Below are 18,524 nucleotides of genomic sequence, written 5' to 3' on the forward strand. Positions count from 1 at the left end.
CTGTGCGACCTTATGGACTGTATCTTGCCAGGCTCCCCTGTCCATGGGATTCTCCAGGCAAGAACACTGGAGTGGGTTGCCATTTCCTTCTCCAATGCATGGAAGTGAAAAGTGAAAGTGAAGTCGCTCAGTCATGTCCGACTCTTAGCGACCCCATGGACTGCAGCCTACCAGGCTCCTCCATCCATGGGATTTTCCAGGCAAGAGTACTGGAGTGGGGTGCCGTGGCCTTCTCCATGTGTGTGTCCTACCTACATTTTTAAAATATTTTGATTACATAAGTATTATATGAGTACAGTCTTCTTTTAAAAAACTTAAGACATTATGAAGAAAACTAAGATCCTCTGATCAACACTTTCAATTAGGAATGGATCCTTTCCAGGTTTTTAAAAATATTTCTTATAAATGGAAACTGGTGGTTGGTTTAGGTGGTTTAATCACTAAGTCGTGTCCGACTCTTGTGACCCCATGGACTGTAGCCCGCCAGGCTCCTTTGTCCATGGGATTCTCCAAGCAAGAATACTGGAGTGAGTTGCCATTTCTTTCTCCAGGGGATCTTCCCAACCCAGGAATTGAACCCAGGTCTCCTGCATTGCAGATAGATGGCTTTAACCAACTGAGCTATGAGATCCCACAAACCAAAATAATAATAATACTTGTTATTAGTATTAAATAAAGTCAGTGTCTGACAATTGTGTCATGTTCATCAGTTTTCTGGTTTTGTCTATGGGTTTTTTTCTCCTGGACATATAGTGACATTTTCATGCCTCTTTGCCTGCCTGATTATTTTCTTATTGGATTCTGGACACTAAATCTTACATTGTTGAGGTCCTGATTTTGCTGTCTTCCCTTAGCAAGTGTTGTGATAGTTCCAGTAAGCGGTAAAACTATGCAGTGCATTTCATCCCTCTTGATTCTTTGAGCGTTGCTAGGGAAAGTTTGGGACAGTCCTCACTCCAGTGCTAATTTTGCCCTAGGATAAAGTCTGGCCTCTCTGAGTTCTTTACTAAATGCTCTTCATATTATGAAGTTTCTTTGCTCTGAGTGTTGAATTATTCCTAGCCTCATCCTGGGAATGCCTCAGCCCACTGCTTTCCTACTTTCAGCCTCAAGGAGTTTTATTCCATGGATGTGGAGATTGGTACTCTGCCAAACACTCCAGAGAACTCCTTTGCAGATCTTTAAAACGGTCTCTCCAGTTTCCTCATCTCTGGTATTCTGTTCCATAAATGCTAGTCACCTGGATGTCCCTGAACTATAATCTCTGTTCCTCTTAACCCTGTTAAGATACTGAAGATACTGGGGTGTGTATAATCCCTCCCTTGAGCTCCCTAGACACTGTCACCTGGCAGGGAGCCAAGAAGATCCTAGGACTTACCTTGTTTGCTTCCCTCTTTCCAAAGATCACAGGCTAGTTAGTGCTGCCCACTGCCCAATGTCTGAACAGAGTCACTTTATGTATTTTGTCCAGTTTCCTTGTTATTTTCAGTGGGAGGGAAATTCTGTTAGCCCTTCCATGATATTTTTGCTTTCTATTAACCATATTTAAAATTATTTTATTCTTTTACTTTTTGGTCTAGAAAATGTCCTATTCTTCTAGCGGTCACCCTTGAATTTAGGTTTCTTCCAACGAGGATATTGGATCAGAGTTACCACACACACTGCACAGACTGTGTACTTAATGACTGTAGGGAAAATCACTTACATGTACTTGTGCAACATTACAGCTGGTATACATTATAATCTATACATAGTCGATCATATTTTTATTTTTTCATTACTATTGAATGATAATTTGTATGGATATAGTACATTATGTTCAAAATTATTTATCTTTAGATATATAAAAATAACACTTCATTAAAAAGTAGTCACCTATGTTACTTTTGAGATTTTGGATATAAATCTGATTCTCCTTGCATTTTAGGTGATCCATGTTTCTGGTAGCTTTTAAGATTTTCTCTTTATCCTTGATATACTAGATTTTCAGTGCCAGTACTCAAAGTATAGATTTTAAAATGTTTTTTTTTTTTTTTTTCTGCTTGGCAGTCTGTTTTTTTGTTTGTTTGTTTTTGAGGAATCATGATGTTCTTAAGTTCTGAGAAAATTTTGTTATTATTACTTTATTTATTGCTTGTCCTATAATGTCTGTGGGGCTTCCCTGGTGGGTCAGTGGTAAAGAATCTGCCTGCAGATGCAGGATACACGAGTTTGATCCCTGGGTTGGGAAGATTCCCTGGAGAAAGGTGTCACAACCTACTTCAGTATTCTTGCCTGGAGAATTCTATGGACAGAGGAGCCTGGCTGGTTACAGTCCATGGGGTTGCAAGAGAGTTGGACACAACCTAGCAACTCAACAATAATTACAATGACAACAACAATAATCTTTCTAGTCTGTTTGAGAGTGCATTCCTGCTTAGTTGCCTCAGTCAGGTCTGACACTGCGACCCAATGGACTGTAGCCTGCCAGGCTCCTCTGTCCATGGGCTTCTCCAGGCAAGAGTACTGGAGTGGGTTGCCATGCCCTCCTCCAGGGGATCTTCCCAACCCAGGGATTGAAGCCACATCTCTTATATCTAAGCAAATGTTGGTACTTTTGTATCTATTCTTGTCATTCAAATTTTTTTCATTAAAAAAAAAACTTTTACTTTTTTTCTGTGGGCTACGATTCTTCAGCCACATTTTCCAGTTCAGTAGTTCTTTAATTTTGTAGTAAAAGAATTACTTTAATTGATAATTACTCCATATATTAGATTTTAAAAAATATTTTTATTTTTAAATAATTTTAGTTTTAAAAATGGGTTGTAAAGTTAGAGTTCCCATATACTTTCACCCAGCTTCCCTTAATGTTAACATCTTATACAATCATAGTACAATTATCAAGACTAATACACTAACACTGGTACAGCAGTGTTAATTAAATACAGACCTTCCATAAATATTACCAGTTTTTTCCATTGATGTTCTTTTTTGCATTGTGTTTCAGGATCCAACACAAGATCTCACATTGTATTTAGTTGTCACATCTTCTTATTTTTTTCCAAACTGTGACAGTTCTTTAGTCTTTCACTGTCTTTCATGAACTTGGTGCTTTTAAAAAATAGCGTCGTTGAGGTATAATTAATACTGTAAAGTGCACAGATTTAAAATGGGTAATTTTATACTTTTGCATATGTATACACCTATGAAACCATCACCCCAATGAAAATAGTGAGCCCACCCATTGTTCCTGAGTTCCAGAATGTCCTTGGGTCCGCTTGGAATCCTACTCCGTTGCCCTCCTTCACCCCCTGTGACCTGGCAACCATGGAACTGCTACCTCTCACTTTAGGTTGGTTTTTTTTTAATTTTACATTTTAATGCAATTTCTAAAGTTTATCATCCACTTATAGTTATTGCAGAATATTAGCTATATTCCTTGTGTTGTGCAACACATCCTCGAACATATCTCACACCCAACAGTTCGCGCCTCCCGCTCCCCTACCCCGATATTGCTCCCACCCACCCCTGTCCCCACTGATAGCCAGTAGTTTATTCTCTGTATCTGTGAGTCTCCTTTCTTTGTTGTTATATTCACTAGCTTGTATTTTTCACGTTCTACATATAAGCAGTATCATACAGTATCATTCTCTGTCTGACTTATTTCACTTAGCATAATGCCCTTCAAGTCCATCCACATTGCTACAAATGGCAAAATGTCATTCTTTTTTATGGCTTAGTGGTATTCCACTGTATGCATACACTACATCTTTTTTATTCATTTATGTGCTGATGGATACTTAGGTTGCTTCCATATCTTTGCAGTTATAAATAATGCTGCTACGAACATTGGGGTGCATATATCTTCTCGAATCAGTGCTTTGGGGTTTCTTTTGTATATCCGAGTGGGATTGCTGGGTCATATAGTAATTCTATTTCTAGTTTTACGAGAGATCCCCATGCCATTTTCCACAGTGACTGCAACAATTTGCATTCCCACCAAGAGTGTGGAAGGGTTCCTTTTTCTCTCAACATTTATTATTTGTGGGTTTTTTTTGATGATAGCCATTCTGACAGGTGTGAGATGATATCTTATTGTGGTTTTGATTTCCACTTCTCAGACAATTAGTGACATTAAGCATATTTTTGTGTGCCTCTTGGCCATCTGCATTTCCTCTTTGGAAAACTATCTATTCATTTCTGCCCATTTTAAATCAAGTTGTTTCCTTTTTGATACTGAATTGTATGAGCTGTTTATGTAGGTTGGATATTAACTCCTTACTGGTCACATTATTTGCAAATATTTTCTCCCACTCAGTAGGTTGTCTTTTCCTTGTTTCCTTTGCTATGCAAAAGCTTTTAAGTTTAGTTAAGTACTATTTGTTTTTGCTTTTATTTCCCTTACTTTAGGAGATGGATCCAAAAAATGTATTGCTATAATTTATGTCAAAGAGGCTCCTGCCTATGTTTTCCTCTAGATGTTTTATAGTAGCTAGTCTTACATTTAGGTCTTTAATCCATTTTGAGTTTACCATTGCTTGTAGTGTTAGAGAACATTCTAATTTTGTTATTTTACATGTAGTTGTCCAGTTTTCTCTGGACCACTTTTGGGAGAGAGTTTCTTTTCTGTATTGTATATTCTTGCCTCCTTTGTTGTAGAGTATTTGGCCAGATTAATTAATAATTAAACATTAAAATTAGTTTTAATTTTATGGAAATTCATATAAATGAGAAATCCCTTCATGATCCAGTGGTTAGGACGCCACGCTTTTACTGCCTAGGGCATGGATTCAGTTCTGGTGGGGGAGCTAAGATCCCACAAACTGTGTGGTGTGGCACGCCCGAAATTTATATAAATGAAGTAATACAGTATAGTATATGCTCTTTTTTTTTTTTTTTTGGTCTAGCTTCTTCCTTTCAGAATAATTAACCATACAATGTGTGTGTGCTTAATCACGTCTGACTCTTTGCAACCCCATGGACTGTAGGCCACCAGACTCCTCTGTCCATGGAATTTTCCAGGCATGAATACTGGAGTGGGTTGCCATTTCCTACTCCAGGGATCTTCCCAACCCAGGGATCGAACCCGGGTCTCCTGTGTCTCCTGCATTGGCTGGTGGATTCTTTACCATTGAACCACCTGGGAAGCCCATCAGTAGTTCATAACTTTTCATAACTAAAGAGCATTTCATTGTATTGATTGATACACCATAGTTATATATTCACCTGTAGATGGACATTTGGGGTTGTTTCCCATTTTTGGTAATAACCAAAATAAGCATAAAAATTAATTTAAAATTAAAATTAAAAACAAATTTGGCATGGACATTCCTGTACAAATGTTTTCTATGGGCCTATACTTACGTCTAGTCAAGGTTATCGTTTTTCCAGTGGTCATGTATGGATGTGAGAGTTGAACTGTGAAGAAGGCTGAGCGCCGAAGAATTGATGCTTTTGAACTGTGGTGTTGGAGAAGAGTCTTGAGAGTCCCTTGGACTGCAAAGAGATCCAACCAGTCCATTCTGAAGATCAGCCCTGGGATTTCTTTGGAAGGAATGATGCTAAAGCTGAAACTCCAGTACTTTGGCCACCTCATGCGAAGAGTTGACTCATTGGAAAAGACTCCGATGCTGGGAGGGATTGGGGGCAGGGGGAGAAGGTGATGACAGAGGATAAGATGGCTGGATGGCATCACCGACTCGATGGACATGAGTCTGAGTGAACGCTGGGTGATGGTGATGGACAGGGAGGCCTGGCGTGCTGCGATTCATGGGATTGCAGAGAGTCGGGCACGACTGAGCAACTGAACTGAACTGAACTGATACCTACATTTCTACTGAGTCAGTGGGTAGGAGTGGAATATCTTGATTGTATGATAGAGGTATGTTTAACAATTTAAGAAAACTGTCAAACTATTTGTGAAGTGGCTGTATTATTTTATTTTATTTTTTTTTTGGCTGTATTATTTTAGATTCCCTCCAGCAGTTTATGAGATGAGATTTCCCCTTTGTCCACATCTTTGCCAACAATGGTGTCATCAGTCTTCTTACTTTTAGCCCCTATAACAGATGCACAGTAGTGTATTTTTGTAGCTTTCATTTACATTTTCTAAATGGCAAAGGATGCTGAGTACTTTTAAAGGTGCTTAGTTGCCATCTGCATATCTTCTTTGGTAAAAGATCTGTTCAAATATTTTGTGCAATTTTTGTTGTTGCTGTGTTTGTGTTTCTATAATTGAGTTTTGTGACCTCCTTATTTACTCTGTATTCAAGTTCATTGTCAGTTATATATTTTGTAAATATTTGATCCTAGTCTCTGTCTTGTTGTTTCATTCCCTTAACAGCATCTTTCAGAGTCAGACACGACTTAGTGACTAGAGCACTAAGTTTAGTCCACCTCCGCTGCCTCTTAATCCTCAGGTGTAGCCCTTACTATTCCTCTTCCTTAAGGGAAAACAAGGCTTTGACTGTCTTCTCCCTGTGTTAAACATACATGCATACTTTGACTGCTCAGCGTACTTCTCAAAATAGCTGTGTATTTATTTTGTTGAGAGCAGTATTTATTGCTATTGTCTTTATGAATCGATAAAGGCTACGAAATAACCTATGACAGACAACTACTTGTGTCTCATGCTTCTTGGGGTTAACAGCTTTCTTTTGGGGGCATGGAGGATTATTGGCTTAGTTTTCTAGGTTTATGTCCAGCTCCAAACCCTGCCAACTGAGCATCTGCTGACGCTCAGACGTAACAGGCACTTATGATAAAATTTCACATTTTTGAAGGAATTTCACGGACAGGTTGTCCTCTGTTACTGAAGAGAGATCATTCTAGGATCCCCAGCACCATCAGTTCAAAATTCCTTTTGGCCTGAATTTCCTGTTTTCAGAATCCTATGTATTACTCTTTCTTCATGCACTCCTTCAGTTTGGTGGAATATAGCCTCTAATAACTTCCTGAGAAAGGATCTGTGGGAGACAGATTTATGAGACCTTACATGTCTAAAATATTCTTTTCCTCTACCTTCAAACTTTATTGATAGTTTCTTTGGATACATATGCCTAGGTGGTAAATCCTTTCCTGGATAATTTTAAAAAACATTTCTCAATTGTCCTCTGGATTCCAGTGTTGCCTATAAAAACTTGGAAGACATTCTGATTCCTGAATTTGTATATTTTATCTGTTTTTACTCCTTGGAATCTATCAACAAACCTTCCTTAGGTTAGCACCATCCCCCTGCCTCTGTTTTCAGTGGTAACTTCTGCAGTAACTCACAGACTTCTTGAAGATTCTGTGGTCTTCACTAGATTAGGACTGGCTTTTCTCTACAGGTAGCTTAGGAGTTAGTCTTCTTGAGACACTTATTTAATTCAGGTCCAGTGGCTTTCCAGCTTCAGATATTTTATAGTGTCCTTTCCTATTCTCACCATTCTTGTGGATTGTTGCCTTAAAAAACTTTAACCATATTTCGAAATGAACCCCCCAAAATGTGTGTGCTCAATTGGCCGTGTTTACCCATGGTTAGCGCTTCCCTGGTGGCTCAGCTGGTAAAGAATCTGCCTACAATTCAAGAGACCCTGGGTTGGAAAGATTCCCCTGGAGGAGGGCATGGCAACCCACTCCAGGATTCTGGGGTCACAAAGATTTGGACACAGATTAAGCGACTAAGCACAGCACAGCAGCCATGGGTATGCTGTTTGTTTGGTTTTTTAGCCGCCACCACACAGCTTGCAGAATCCTGGTTCCCTGACTAGGGATCGAACCTGTGCCTCCTGCAGCAGAGGCATGGAATCCTAGCCACTGGATCACCAGGGAATTCACAGCATTTTTTTAAAAAATTGATGTATGAAATATATAAAGTGAGCAAAACACACTGATTTTAAGTTTACAGCTTGATGGATTTTTACATCTATCTACCTACCTACCTTAGTTATCTGTCTGTACATGTATCTTAATCATTAGATAAATTAGGAGATAGATTATTTCTAGCATCCCCAAAAGAAATTTTATGTTCCTTCTGTGTCAATACCAATTCCCTCTTGTGATCTCTTCTGACTTCTATCACCATCAAATAATTTTGCTCATTCTTTTGATTAATAGGAAGGTAATTATTATGCAGTCTTTTGTTTTTGGCTGATTTCATTCAACATAGCCTCTGAGGGATTTGTCACTGTTGTTACACATATCAGTAAAGCAGCGCTGTGCTGAAGCTGACTCATTTCAGCTTGCAATTGTGTGCCTGACTTTCTGATTCTGTATTTTATGACTTCATGCTGATAACATGACATTGGCTATATTGGAAGTATTTATTCCATAAAAGTTAGAAAACACTACCAACCAGGACTTTTTTCTTCCTTAAGGAACCAGTTGTTAAATGTTTTTGAGCATATCACTGCAGTAGTTTTTCTTTTCTTTATATTGCTGTGTAGTATTCCATTATATGACTATAATATGTTACTTATTCACTGTCTTGTTGATGGATATTTTTGTTATTTCTAGTTTTGCCTATTGTGAATAAAGCTGCTTGAAGCATTCTTATTCATATCTTTTAAATAACCTATGTATTTGTTTCTTTTGGAAGTATTTACACTTGGAAGTATGATCGCTGGGTCATGCATTGGGTAGATATTTTGTTTTAGGAGATACTGCCAAACAGTTTTTTAAAGAAGTTTCACCAGTTTATACTTCACCACCAATGCAGTTTTTCCACATTCTTGTTAACTCTTGGTTTATCAGTCTTTTCAATTTTGCTGGAGGTGTGATATCTCTCATCATGGTTTAAATTTGCTTGCTTTGATGACTAATGAATTGGGATCCCTTTCCTTACATTCAGAATCTTAGCCGCTGGGCCACCAGGGAAGTCCCCCAAGTCCTTTAAATTTCCATGTAAATTTTAGATTCATTTGTTAATTTCCAAAAAATAAAAGAGAGAGAGAGAAGAGAAAAAGAAAGATCCTTGCTTGGGTTTGGTTTTGGATTTTATTGAATCTATAGATAAATTTGGAGAGAATTAAAATATTAATGATCTTGAATTCTGCCAATCTACTTACATGGTGTGTCTCTTAATTTATTTAGGTCTTTAATTTCTCTTTAATATTTTGCAGTTCTTAGCGTAGTGGTCATATACATCTTTTGATAGGTTCATTTCTAGTTATTTGATTTTTGAATAACATTTGTATAAAATTGTGTTTTTAAAAACTTCACTTACCAAAGTTAGGTCCTAAAAAACACAATTAATGTTTATATATCAATTTTGTTTTTAGCGGTACTTTAAATTTGCTTATTAATTCTCATAGTTTTCAGATTGCTTTTGATTTCCATGTATATAGTCGTGTTTTCTGCAAATAAGAGTAGAGCATTTTTCTTCTTTTCTAATCCTCATAACTTTTCCTTCCCTTTCTTTCCGACTGCACTTGAGTAGGGCCTCCAGAACAATGCTGAAAATATTTGATAACGGTGCACATTTTTGTCCTTAACAGAGTGGTGCTGGCATCTGGAAGGGAGAGGCTGGAGATGCTGCTAAACATCCTACAGTGCACGAGCCATACGCCCACAACAAAGGATTATTCAGTCACAGTGTCAACAACACTGATTTGGAAAACCCTGGCGTAAAGGAAAGTAGACTAACAGCTCATAAACCTTAGGGCATGGCTGCTAATATTTATAACCTTGACCTTGAATCATTCGGGAAACATAAGATTATGATCAGCACACTCCAAAATGTAATTCAGTCTAGAAAAATTTATGTAAAAATGGTTAAGATTTGCAATGATTTGGGGCTTAAAGATCTGTTTCAATTGTCTAAACAAATTAATTTTGTGGACGATCTCATTTGCAAATCATGTCAAATGCAAGAAGCATTACAGAAAGGCAAGACCTCTCTCAATTTTTATATTGTTCAGCGATAATTTACAAACATTTCTGGCTTGCTGGTTTGATATTTGCATAAAGAGAGTATTAAAAAAAAAAGTTCTAAAACAAACTGCGGTTTGGACATCAGGGCCCCAGTGAACATTCTTCCTGTCTATAGAGACTTACATAATCATGGACATGGACCTCAGCAGCATCTCGCTATCAGCTGGGAGCTCACTCAGAAGGGGCTTCTCCTGCAGACCCATCATCTCTTTCACTTTCAGGGCAGAGGCTTTCTTAACTGGGGCATGGAAGAGCCAACTACATTTTGGTGTAATTGCAGCAGGTTTCTGGAATTCTTCTGGATGGGCTGGAGGAGCTGGCAGGGAAGGTGGTATGGAAGGGAATTATGCAGAAGTTCAGGGAAGGATAAACTGTGCTGAAAATAAAAAGAATATGCAACAACATCTGGAAATTGATTGAAAAAAGGCAACAAATAAAAATGCATCTGGTGAAGAGAAAACAAGACCCAGATTGCCATGAATCTGGAAAGATCTGGAGACTAGAGAAAGTTCTATTTAAAAAAAAGAAGAAGAAGACCCTGTGGCTATGCACCAAGAAGCAAACAAAGTTGTTTGGCTTCCTGACCCAGAAATCTCTGTCTGTATCGCAGCACGCTTTCTGTTGTGAAATCCGCACAGGAAGGAAGCCGGAAGAGCCATAAATTCCTGTGATAAGGAAAGTGGTACTGCTGTGGCAGGACACAAAAGGCGCAGAGCTGAATGGAGGCTGTCTCTGGAGCTAACAGGTCATCTGTTAGGCAGAAATAAGCAAATTTCATTGTCTCTTTGCTCACTGCATTCCACCCATCTCCTCAATGGAATATCTTCTTGAGTCCTAGATCACAGTATCACCCAATGGCTCAGATGACACTGGCTTGTGAAGGGGCCTATGTGTATTTCTCGGTGTGTTTTTATAACACAACAGTGCATCATAACCACTTCAGCCGCACCGGTCATAAATCACGCTATGGTCGCAGTCTCCGATCACGCAGAGCCGATCACGGTCCTCTCTGTCCATCTGAAGAATAAGGAGAGCCTAGCATTTTCCAGTGGACCTCGGTATCCTCACTGGAGTCATGGAGGGATGACTGTGTAGTGCAGTCTTCAGTTACAAAGTGAGTGTCATATCAGTCTCCAGGGACGATGAGGTGAAGACCACCAGAGCTGCTGGCTGGTGTTTCTCGTGGAGACTCCAAACTAGGACAAAACGCCCTTCTCTGTGAGGATTGCCGTAGGATTGTTTGTCAAGAACCTGGTCCTGTTTCTCAGGAAGCTCACAGATTTCTTCCTGCTGTAGTGTTTTCATCCTTTGTTAGCAAGCCCTTTCCCCTTAGTTCTTTTGGGAGAGGAAGCTTGGCCCACTCTGTAACACTGAGCCTTGAATTTCAAAGACGGATGCCTTTTGTAGTCCTTGTTATATTTACTAATCTGTGGAGAGGAGGAAGGCACCAGGAAAATCTTCTATTTGGAAAGCATTTTGCCTCTGAAACAAGAATGACGCAGTACAGTAGACAACCACTGTTGTGGATTGAATCCCTCCAGCCCAAATTTGTAACTCCCAGTGCCACGTGGTTTATTTGGAATAAGATATTGAAAGAAGTAATTAAGTTAAAATGAGGCCATTAAGGTGGGCCCTAATACAATATGGAGCTTCCCAGGTGGCTCAGTGGTAAAGAATCTGCCTGCAATGCAGGAAATGTGGTTTGATCCCTGGGTCAGGAAGATCCCCTGGAGAAGGAAATGGTAACCCACTCCAGTATTCTTGCCTAGAGAATCCCCATGGACAGAGGAGCCTGTTGGGCTACAGTTCATGGGGTTGCAAAGAGTTGGACATGACTGAAGTGACTAGACAATACAACATGACTGGTGTCTTTATAAAAAAAGAAGATTAGGAGACAGAGGGGCAATCATGTGAAGATTACAGAGAAATGGCTATCTGCAAGTCAAGGAGCAAGACCTCAGAAAAAGCCAGTGCTGCCAGCACCTTGATCTTAGACTGCTAGCTTTCAGGACTGGGGAGTGAGCACATTTTCATTGCTTAAGCCATCCATTTGGTGGGTAGTTCATTATGACAGCCCTAGCAAACTAGGGCTACACCCATAGACAGCTTGATGTATTTTTCTGGATAAACTACAGGGGAATATAGAAGTGAAGGGCGTCCCTGGTAGCTCAGTCAGTAAAGACTCTGCCTGCAATGCAGGAGACCTGGGTTCAATCCCTGTGTTGGGAAGATCCCCTGGAAGAGGGCATGGGAACCCACTCCAGTATTCTGGCCTGGAGAATCCCCATGGACAGAGGAGCCTGCTGGGCTACAGTTCACGGGTCACAAAGTGTTGGACACGATAGAGCAACTAAGCACAGCACAGCACGTAGAAGTGAAACAGAAAACTTGGGTTAGGAAGCAGGCTACCATTGTAGGCACCTGGGGCTCGTTCCCACAGGAGAGTCCTGGGATAGGGTACAGAACAGACCTCAGAGGTGTTGCTCTTAAACCCATATATCTAAGAGTAAAATCGCTAGGTCCCGTTAGCTCTTTGTTGAACGGTTTGAGGGAGCGCCAAACCAAAATTCACAAAGGCTGCATCGATTTAAACACCCACTAGCAATGTTTGAAAGTTTTAATTCTCCACCTTGTTATCAATATTTGCTATTATCCATCTTTTGTTATAGTCATTCTAGTGGTTATACAGTGATATCTTGTGATTTTTATTTGCATTTCTCTGATGAGTAATGATTGTTGAGCATCTTTTCATGTGCTATTTTCTTTGGAGAAGTATTTATTCAAATCCTCTGTTAAATTTTTAATGAGGTTATTTGCCTTTTACTGTTTAATTGTAAGAATTATGGTTTGGGTACCATTTGTTGAAAGACTATTCTTTTCTTTATTGAATGGTCTTGGTACTCTTTTCTAAATCAACTGATCATAGGTGTATGGGTTTATTTTTGGATCTTCAATTCCATATGGTTGATCTGCATGTCTGTCTTTATGCAAGCACCGCAGTCTTAATTACCGTGGCTTTAAAATAAATTTGAAATTAGAAAGCATAAAGCTTCCAGCTTTGTTTTTCTGTAAGATTATCCTGGCTATTTTGAGTTTCTTGGATTTCTATAAGAACTTTAGGATCAGCTTGTTAATTTTGTCAAACGGAAAACTTCCTTTGCACTTAGTTTTTTCCTCTAAATGTGCAAGGATAGGTTATTGATTTGAGATCTTTCTTTTTTCTTAACATAGGCATTTATAGCTGCAAGCTTTCCTCTAACAACGTCTTTAAGTACGTCCATAAGTTTTGGTACGTTGTGTTTTAGATGCATTCATTGGGAAGTATTTTCTAATTTCCCCATGATTTCTTCTTTGAGACATTGTTTTTTAAAGACTGTATTGTTTAATTTTCACATACTTGGGAATTTCCCCAATTTTCTTCTGTTATTGATTTCCTATTTCATTCTATTGTGGTCAGAGAATATACTTTGTATGAATTCAAGTCTTTTAAATGTACTGCGACTTATTTTGTGTCCTAACATGTGATCTCACCTGGAGAATGCTTCACGTGCGATTGAGGAGAATGTGCCCTGTTCTGTTGTTGGGTGGTGTTCCATAGATCTCTGCTAGGTGTAGTTGGTTTATAATGCTATGTTGGTCTTTGATTTAGTTGTTGACCTTTTATCTAGTTGCTCCATCTTTTATTGTAAGTAAAGTATTGGAGTCCCCAACCACTGTTGAATTGTCTGTCTCCTTTCAATGTTGCCAGCACACCAAAACATGTATTTTGGTGTGCATGTTATTTGGTGCAGTTGTCTTTTGAATCAGATAGGAGGGGAAAAAGCAAGTTATAAACAGAAATTTATTTAATCTGTCTTTTATTTTCACCTATGTTGTTACCTTTGGCCACTGCCTCTTTTTGATGAGGGTGAAAGAGGAGAGTGAAAAAACTGGCTTAAAACTCAACATTCAAAAAACTAAGATTATGGCATCCAGTCCCATCACTTCATGGCAAATAGTTGGGAAAACAATGGACATAGTGACAGACTTTATTTTCTTGGGCTCCAAAATCACTGTGGACAGTGACTGCAGCCATGGAATTAAAAGATGCCTGCTCCTTGGAAGGAAAGCTGTGACAAAGATGTGCTGTGCTTAGTCACTCAGTCATCCCCAACTCTTTGGAGCCCATCAGACTCCTCTGTCCATGGGATTCTCCAGGCCAGAATACTGGAGTGGGCTGCCATGCCCTCCTCCAGAGGATCTTCCCATCCCAGGGATTGAACCCAGGTCTCCTGCCTTGCAGGCAGATTCTTTACCTTCTGAGCCACCAGGGAAGTCCATGACAAAGCTAGACAGCATATTAAAAAGCAGAGACATCACTTTACCAGCAAAGGTCTGTATAGTCAAAGCTATGGTTTTTCCAGTAGTTTTGCATGGATGTGAAAGTTGGGGCATAAAGAAGGCTGAGCACCAGAGTTGATACTTTTGAGCTGTGGAGCTGGAGAAGACTCTTGAGAGTCCCTTGGACAGCTAGGAGATCAAAACAGTCAATCCTAAAGGAAATCAACCCTGAATATTCTTTGGAAGGACTGATGCTGAAGCTCCATTACTTTGTCCACATGAAGCAAAAGCCTACTTGTTGAAAAAGACCCTGATGCTTGGAAAGACTGAGGGCAGGAGAAGAGGGTGGTAAAGATGAGATGGTTGGATGACTCAATGGACATGAGTTTGAACAAACTCCAGGAGATGGTGAAGGACAGGGAAGCCTGGCGTACTGCAGTTCCTGGGGTAGTAAAGAGTTGGACAGGACTTAGTAACTGAAGAATGTTGTTATCTTTACTGGCACCTATTTTCTATCATATAGATTTTAGTCTCTGTCTAATGTCCTTTAATTTCACTTTAGTAAATTTTCTTTAGTATTTCTTGTAGGGCAGGTCTTAAGTTTGCTTATGGTTTCTCATTTCCTTTTTTCAGAAAGAAGACCATGTAACCATTTGAGTGGGTATAAAATCATTAGAAATGACTGATAAAATGATAAAATAATAATAACTCTTTATTACAAAAATATTTCATGTTCTTTGGAAACACCGTAGTTATTTTACTTTAAACCAGTTTTAAAAGTTCTCGTTTTAAAAACTAAAAAAAAAAAAAAACTTCTGTAAGAGTGATGGAAAAACCCTTCCTGAGTGTAGCAATACTAATAATTAAATTATGAAAAGCATTTCAGTTTAAATTATGAAATAAATTCTTTGTGAAATCAAATCTGATCTGTAAACAATGGTATTTGCTTTAAAAACTGAACAAATAATGGAAAGCTTAGATAAAGGCACAGAACATAATTCTTGAATATTGAGTGGTATGATTGACTTTCATAATTCCTTTCAAAGTGTTTTATACATATTAATTTAAACCTCACAAGTGTTCACTGGTAGATCATTTATCCACAAGTGTTGGCCTGGAAATTATTTATCCTAGAGTTAGGAGATGGAACTGAAGATACAACTAATGGAGTCTGGGGTCACAATTTTCTTACCAGAAGCAAACGTTTTTTCCTCTGAATAGTTCTGGACTTTTAGAAAGAATAGTGGACATGTTCTTAATAACATTTGCATTTATTTTATTTTTATTTTAATTTATTTATTTTAATTGGAGGCTAGTTACTTTACAATATTGTATTGGTTTTGCCATACATCAACATGAATCCACCACAGGTGTACACGTGTTCCCCATCCTGAGCCCCCCTCCCTCCTCCCTCCCCATACCATCCCTCTGGGTCATCCCAGTGCACCAGCCCCAAGCATCCTGTATCCTGCATCGAACCTGGACTGGTGATTCATTTCTTATGTGATATTATACATGTTTCAATGCCATTCTTCCAAATCATCCCACCCTCGCCCTCTCCCACAGAGTCCGAAAGACTGTTCTATACATCTGTGTCTTTTTTGCTGTCTCACATACAGGGTTATCGTTACCATCTTTCTAAATTCCATATATATGTGTTAGTATACTGTATTGGTGTTTTTCTTTCTGGCTGACTTCACTCTGTATAATAAGCTCCAGTTTCATCCACCTCATTTAATCATGGGTGAAGTAGAATCCAGTGTAGGCCTTGGCACGTGAAGAGAGGTATTCGGTGGCCTTACATCGTAGAAACACGTCCATTTGTAGTGTGCAGTATTCACACACTATTTCTTTTTTATTTTATTTTTGTGTTTGATAGTGGTATTCTAGGATTCTAGTTCTCTCTGATTCTTTTATTTATTTTAATTTTTTAAATCATGCAAGTGTGATAATGCATTTACAAAAGACTTGGACAATACAGAATAAAGTTTCACTATATATTACAATTATTTTTTAAGTAGACAAATTAAGGTTTTTAGTTGGAATTTCAGTATCAAACTCTCATTAATTAACAGAATGAATAGACAGAAAAGTAGAAGGATAGAGTAGCCCTGAAAAACACCATGAACCAATTCAACATAATTAAGATTTATACAATTTTTACAAAACAGTAGGATACAAATTCTATCCAAGTTCCCATAGACTATAAACCAGGAGACACTGAAATATATCTAGGGACACAAACCATGGTGCAAAAATTTCATGGTCTAAAGGTATTGAAATCATACAGAGTCTGTTCTCTTATCACTGTTCACACACTGTCTCTACTCTTGTTCATTGCAGACTCTCATGTTTCCTCAATCAGGTAGGCAAAGGACCAAGTTCACTCCTTCAAGTCACTGAGGAATTGATTGCTGTCATAACACATCAGTTGCTATCACTGGAGCCAAGCACGCATTGTAGATCTTACTTGAGAATGGTACTTTGCTCAAAGCCTTTCTGGAGAGTTTCTTCTCAGCGTGACTCATCAGGAAATTTTCTCAGATATTTAGGGGCTATCTGGGAGGTCCAGCCACTAATGATCTACCTTCCTGTTCAGACAGGATATTTTCCCTTAGCCAACTAAAGAAATCCCTTTTATAAAGAGTTGTCCTGCTGAGCTTTTGCAGGATTAAGTGCCTAGTTGAGTGCCCTCTACCAGGGAAAGCTGGAATGGATTTGGTTTATTTCTTAGCTCTGTGGAATCCATTTTGAAAACTGTCAGCCAAAGCAGATTAACAGAGCGATTACCATAAGCTATTTTGTGGATTTCATCCAAGTTCTGAGGGCTTGAACTCAAGTCTTTCTTGTCTTGAATGTCATGCATTTGAACAGGAAGGAGTAAAATGACCCGTTTTGGTGCATCTTGGCACTTTATGAAAATCAGGTCTAAGGCTAACCCAGTATGATTTTTTTTTCCCCCCAAAGGAAGTCTTATCGAGAGAGGAGTTACTTTTCCCAAGATTGCTCCATCTAGCAGGTTACTTGAGGTCTAGTTTATTTACTTCCTCCACTAAGTGGAAGGACTTTAAAGCAATGTTGCAGACATGTCCCAGAAAGTTCTCTTGAAACAGAGAAATTAGAATTGTCAGTATTTGAGGCAGGTCAAGGAGTTTAACTGGATTATGCCTCTGGGTTTCTGTGACCACCTTACTCTACACTTCTCCCTGGGATGCAGTTTACTTTTCCAGGCAGACAATGCATTAAGACTGTGTGTTGGGGGACCTCCCTGGTGGCTCTGTGGTAAAGAATCCACCTGCCAATGCAGGAGACATGGGTTCAAACCCTTACTGGAGAAAGCCCCACATGCCGTAGACCAGCTAAGCCTGTGCATCCTAACTATTGAGCCTGTGCTCCAGACCCTGAGAACCACAACTCCTGAGCCCACCACCCTAGAGCCCATGTTCTGTAACAAGAGAACCCATCACAGTGAAAAGCCCGCGCACTGGAGGGTCTTCCTTGCTCACTGCAACCAGGGGAAAATTGGTGCAGCGGTGAAGACCCAGCACAGCCAAAAATAAATAAATATGAAAATTTTAAAAAGAATGTGTCTTTGTTTTTGGCATCACGTCTCAGTTACAGAAGTGATTTGGTCACAGATCATCGGCTGAACCATCTGTGGTTTCTTGAGTTGGGGAAGCAAGGGAGATGCTCTTTGGACTTGGACATGACAGAGGATAGAGTCTTCCAATTCCATCTAACATGGCAAGGGAGGAGGATGCAGCGCTGGGGCTGGTGGAAGAAGGTTGGAGTGTTTGGGCCTGAATCAAATGAAAATGCACGAAAAGAAATAAAAGGAATAATATTAGGATGTGGCAAACACTGTGGTTGTGAGGGAAAGTCCATTGCTTCTATGAATTAAGACCTTATGGAATATTGGGTTCAAATTATGTTTTGCTTTAATTTTTATCACTGAATAAGGGCCTTTTGAGTCCATGGTTTAATATAAGTGGCATTTGGGGGCGATCCTGGCTAATTAAGAAATTAGTCAAGATACTTTAGAAATCATGTCATCAAATACAAGTAGAAAATATTTTCCCAGCTATCTGAAAAATAAACCAGTGAAAAATGAAAAGGTCAAGTTGCTATAAACCCTTTGGCTTTTGTTATGGGCAGTTGCAAATAACATCACTCATTCTCAGATAACTGGAGCTTGAGTTACATAAAATAAGCCTTCGGAATTAAGCTGATGGGTGGTCTTTAGTTTGTTACTCCGGCACTTGGGTACCAATACTTAATATTCATGATTAAATCCAAGGAGAAAAATTCTTGAA

The sequence above is a fragment of the Capricornis sumatraensis genome, chromosome 17 (genome assembly GCF_032405125.1).
Source record: "Capricornis sumatraensis isolate serow.1 chromosome 17, serow.2, whole genome shotgun sequence".
Taxonomy (NCBI): Eukaryota; Metazoa; Chordata; class Mammalia; order Artiodactyla; family Bovidae; genus Capricornis; species Capricornis sumatraensis.